Here is a 6000-nt window from a genome sequence, read left to right as displayed (position 1 = left end):
TTCCAGGGTCGCCTTCCTACACCGATTCCATGCTCGAGGAGGCTCGAGGGGAAAGGAAAGGTCTAACGAAGGGACTCATAGCATACATGATCCCCTTAATTCCTTTTTTGATGGTATGGACTCGTCCGTCTTGGAGGAATTTTCCGGGCTGGCCGACCTGGAAGTGCCGAGAAAGGAGTTGTCTTCAGAAATCGGTGAGCTGAATTCAAGCCCGAAGTTAGTCAACCAATTCCCTGCCCCGAGTGTAGATCCCGACCGTAAGAGGTCGAAGTCATCACTATCCCGGAGGATGCCCGGGTTCTTTCGGCTCCTATGGGAGTAGCGAGCCACCTTCGATGCCTAGTGACCAAAGAAGACCGGGCGAAAATGAATGAAGTGGACGTACCGTGCCTATTCAACGAAGTGTAGCAGGCACTGAATCGGGTATGGTATCATTACGATCTTTCGACCTTTGACTTAGTCCTTGATATTTCTCATGTTTTCTTTCTTTTACCCATTCGCATGCCTCGGTACACCATCACAAAAGCTTTTTTTGGTACCGGGCCGAGGTTAACTAGCTCGAGGCTGAGATCAAGGAGCTTACCGAGAAAAGAGACATATATAAGATTCTCAGCGAGCAACACGAAGGGGTGAGATGGGTGCGGCTTAGAAGGAGCACGCCGACTTTGTCGAAAAGGTAAAGGTTTTCGAAGTTAGCAATGAAGACTTAGCCATGGCGAATAACGACCAAAACTCACAGGTTTAATAGAATATTGACCGGATCGACCAACTCCAAGCTGAAATGAAAGAGGTCCAAGCCATGGCCGATGTTTGGAAGGGAAAATTGGACCGGCTGGCTTAGGAGAAGGAGACCGCCCAGGCACAGCTGGCATCGGTATAAGGTCAACTCCGAGTGGAAAAAGAGAAGGCAGATAAGCGAGCCCAGTTGAACGAGGAACTCCGAGCTCAACTAAACTCAGCCCTGGCAGAGCGGGATGCCCTCAGTAGTGAATGTGAAGTTGTAAAGGCCCAGATGTGCACAACCTTCGCTGATACTGAAGAGATGGTGGACCAGTATAGGGCCAATGTCGAGGCATCCGAGGCCCGCCTGAAATCCACTGTTAAGTTCGTGAAGGGAGACCCTCGAAGAGATCCATGCCCGAGTCTTTGACCTATCTGTCGAGATCAAGAAGGCGAAAAGGCTCGAGGTCGACACCAAGAAACTAGCTGAACCCGAGGATGAAGAAGGCTCTGAGGGATCTGACGAACCCAAAGATAAAGAAGGCCCCGACGGCTCTGGTGACGAGGCGGGTTCTAGTGAAGATCAGGCGTACGTTCCTTATGAATATTTGTATTTGTTTTTGCACCTTGTACATTTATTTTTTTGAGGCCATTTTTATTGGCCTTTGTAAAGACATTCTGGAATGTATATATAAAGTTTTTCCCTTTTGGAAATTTTCAAGTCTATTACCTTTAGCATCCCTTTTACAATTGTAAAGATTTGAAATGCCTTAGCATGGAATAAAACACAGTAATAAGTTGCTTTTTGGAGGTCCGAACAAGACTTGTCCTCGATGCAAGTTTTATTTGAAACATATGGGGGATCAGAGTGACCGGAAGCTTTCCCCAAGATGTTTGTTTAAATGTTTTTAGACTATAATTTTGCTGAGGGTGACCTTTGAACATGTTTGGAACTTTGTTGAAGGCCTTACGCTTTGATTACGGGCTTCGGAGGTCTCCGAACTGTTTTAGGGTGGTCGTAGCCTTTTAGGTTTGGGCACTGCCTAATAGGTTTTGTGCCTCCAGGTTTCGATAACCCAAGCCCTCTGAACTTATCCAGGACGGCAGTTCCCGAGTGGGGGTAGCCCTTTGGGCCCGGATAGGGGTGGCCCTTGGGCTCGATAGTTCTCGGGTAGGAGTATCCCTTAGGCTCGATACTTTTAAGAAACAAAAACTATTTGTTAGCAAAGTAGAAACTTTCTTTCATTTCTGTGCGTAACGTACAAGATTGTATAAAAGCTCGTATTGTGGCTGGTGTGACCTACTTGGGCATGATTCATTTGACCGTTTGGCCCTTACAATAAATCCTAACCACCGAGCCTAGACTATCCGAGCATAGAGTTTCCTTCCTTGCTAAAAATCATGACACGAGGGTGATGGGCCCCAATATTCAAGATCGATCTTCGAGTGGACTCGGATACTGTTGATGTGACCATTGACTTTGATTTAAAATCGGTCTTTGACTCTAAGTTAGCATGATTTATTGTTGCCTCGTTAATAATCTTGTCGGAAAACCCATTTGGGACAAAACTAGTTCAAGGGAAAAAGAGTGTAACACGTGCTTTTAGGCCTAATCGGCTACATTCTCCTTCGGTTGTTGCCTGCAAGTGTTAGCCAAAATAAAATAAAATGAATGATGGTGTACCTTAGTAGTAGTATCATTTTAAGTGGGTCACGTTCCAGTAGTTTGGTAGTTGTATTTCATTTCCCGCTTCGAGTTTGTACTAACTTTTATCGGTAATCCCGATGACTCGATACGGACCTTCCCAGTTTGGTCCTAGATTCCCTTCGTTCGGGTTCCGGGTGTTCTGTGTCACTCTTCTTAATACTAAGTCCCCGATGTTGAAATGTCAGAGGTTGGCTCTTCGGTTGTAATATCTTTCTATCCACTATTTTGGGGCGGCCAGCCTGACTAGAGTGGCCCCGCATCTCTCATCCAGTAGTTCTAGGCTCGTGCTTATGGCCTCGATGTTAGATTCTTCGGTTGCATACCGGAACCTAAGGCTCGGTTCTCCCATCTCGACCGGTATTAGTGTTTCGGCGTCGTAGACCAACGAAAATGGGGTGGCCCCGGTACTGGATTTTGAGTTTATGCGATATGCCCACAAGACTTCGGGCAGGATTTCATTCCATTTACCTTTGGCATCAGCCAACCTTTTCTTAAGGTTTTGAAGGATTGTTTTATTTGTCGACTCCGCCTGCCCGTTCCCAATAGGGTGATAGGGTGTTGACAATATATTCTTGATCTCATGGTCCTCGAAAACTTTGCTTACTTTATTGTCGATGAACTTCTTCTTGTTATCACATACTATCACAGCCGGTATACCGAACCGGCATATGATGTGGTCCCAAATGAAGTCGATGATTTCTTTTTCCCGGACCTTCTCAAACGCTTGAGCTTTAACCCATTTAGAGAAATAGTCAGTCATAAATAGTATAAATTGAGCCTTACCGGGTGCCCATGGTAGGGCACCGACGATGTCCATTCCCAACTTCATGAACAGACAAGGCGATAGGACCGAGTGTAGTAACTCCCCGGGTTGATGGATCATTGGTGCGTGTCTCTGACAGCTGTCACATTTTCGCATGAACTCCTTCGCATCTTTATCCATGTCGATCCAGTAAAAGCCGGCTCTGATTATCTTACGAACTAACAATTCTTCCCCCGAATGGCTTCCGCATGTGGCTTCGTGAACTTTCCTTAAAATATATTCAGTGTCTCCCGGCCCAAAGCATATGGCGAGTGGGCCATCAAATGTTCTTCTGAACAAAATATTATCTTCAGACAAGCTAAACCTGGCCGCCTTCGTGCGCAGAGTTCTCGATTCTTTGGGATCCGAAGGTAGCTTCCCGATCTTCAAGTAATCTATATACTTGTTTCTCCAGTCCCTGATTAAACTTGTTGAGTTTATCTCGGAATGGCCTTCTTCCACTACCGATTTCATGAGTTGTACGTCCGTTCCCAAGCTGAATTCATCGTTCTCAATCGATGACCCCAAGTTGGCCAGAGCATCGGCTTCGCTATTCTGATCTCGGGGAACGTGTTGTAGAGTCCATTCCTTGAATCGAATTAGTGTTACCTGTAATTTATCCAAGTATCTTCGCATTCATTCCTCGTTCACTTCAAATGTCCCATTGACTTGATTTACCACAAGGAGGGAATCGCATTTAGCTTCGACCATTTCGGCCCCCAAGCTTTTAGCCAATTCGAGACCTGCAATCATGGCCTCATACTCGGCCTCATTGTTAGTCAATTTCACTATTCTTGTCACACCCCGAACCTGGGGGGCGAGACCGGCACCCGGTGCCTCACTTAACCTAGCGTACCAAATTGCGACTGAGGGACTCTGAACATACAATGTCATAATTTGGCCATGGTGCCACATTGCAAAATAATTTGCGAAACAAAATATAAAACTGAATGCAAAATTAGATCTGACTAAACATCAATATAAAGAAGCGCCGACAAGTCCATCATAACTACTACAGCTGACAAACCAACAAAATATACATAAAAGGCCTACAAGTCCAATATACTACACTAACTGACAGGATATGTCTACAAGCCTCTACTGATGGATGTATTGTGGTCAGAATAGGGCCTCGACCTACCCATAATATATATACATATATACATTATATGTATTCAAAACCCTAGACCCGACAATTCCGAAGGACGTGGAGCTTACTGATCAAGCTGATCACGGACAGCACCTACGGAGGAGGTTTACCAAGATGTTTATCTGAACCTGCATGCATGAAATGCAGCGTCCCTAGGAATGGGACGTCAGTACGAAATAATGTACCGATTATGTACGGCAATAGAATAATTGAAAGCTAAAACTAAACTGATAATATAATAACTGTAAGTAACTGGGAGTCAAACATGATCTGGAGATATACTTACCTGCTGATACTGACTCAACTCTCTCAATATAGTAAGTAAAATAGTTGTCCAGCCCTATAAGGCTCGGAACGTGTAACTGCTCTACCGTAGTAGGCTCGCTGATAGGCGCTTGGCCATACTAGACTCTGTATCTCAGCCATTCTAGGCTCGCTCATAGGTTCTCAGCCACAGTATGCTCGGTATATAACTTACCATCTGATCAGAGGTTGCCCAATAGGGGCCTGCTCATCGATTATAGCTCGATTATAGCTCGATGGTGGTGAAAATACTATAATAATGTATATATATAGACCCTATGCTCTCTTGACTGGAAGAAAACAATACTTAACTGAATATAAAGTCCCGATAAGGGAGAATACTGTAACTTATGAGACTAGGATAATGTACATAAGTTCAGGAATACGAACTTCTCTTTATGCCTCGTTATCAAACTCATGTAGTTACGGGATCATGCCAAAATGAAGGAAAGGTTTAGCCTTAACATACCTTATCACAATATTTCCAATCACCAAGTTGAACGCGCCTATTCGCACCTTAATCTACAACAACGATAATAATACTATCATTAAGTTACGAAAGGTGCAACTATCGCACAATGAACGACAAGCTTATTTTGTATTAAAACGGGCAGCATCTCCCCTATAATCCTTACTCCCTCCAAATTCAAGATAACACCAAAAAAACAAGAACACAACAATAACAACATATATACATTATTTTCCAACCTTATATACACCACAAAATACTACAAAACAGCCCAAAACACCCCAATCTCTTCATACACAAAAGGACCACGATAGTAGTGTCAAACATCTCAAAAATGTTACGACAAATGACCAGCCCACCACCCTGAATTTATGTGGTATTTATCCACACCCTTTCTCCTCTAAAATGCCATAAAACAGTATCAAAACACACAGTCCAACAGCAACACAAAACAATCCACGAAACAGTCCGCTACAAGTGAATAACTCGAACTCACGACTTCCGATCACCGTCTCGTGAGTTCTTACAATTATAGAACGATTTTCCATACATCTCCAGCAGAAAAAATGGATGAAAGAGAGCCGTAAACTTATATTATTAGTTGAATAACTCAGCTCATATCTTGGTTCTTCAAACTCTAGGTTTTACCTCCAACTAGAACTTGAAAAGGAGTGAAAATCAATTAGGGTTTGTGTGCAATATTTGGGAGGATTTTTGCAGGAGCTTATGTCTGGTTATTAAGACCTATTATCATTGTAATATATGAAGTAAATAGGCCTTTAAAATGTCTCTTTGGACGACCCAAACTGGCCCATTTTCGGACATATATAATCCTCTCATTTAAGCAA

This window comes from Nicotiana tabacum, chromosome 4 (genome assembly GCF_000715075.1).
Source record: "Nicotiana tabacum cultivar K326 chromosome 4, ASM71507v2, whole genome shotgun sequence".
Lineage (NCBI taxonomy): Eukaryota > Viridiplantae > Streptophyta > Magnoliopsida > Solanales > Solanaceae > Nicotiana > Nicotiana tabacum.
This window is presented reverse-complemented; position numbering follows the sequence as displayed.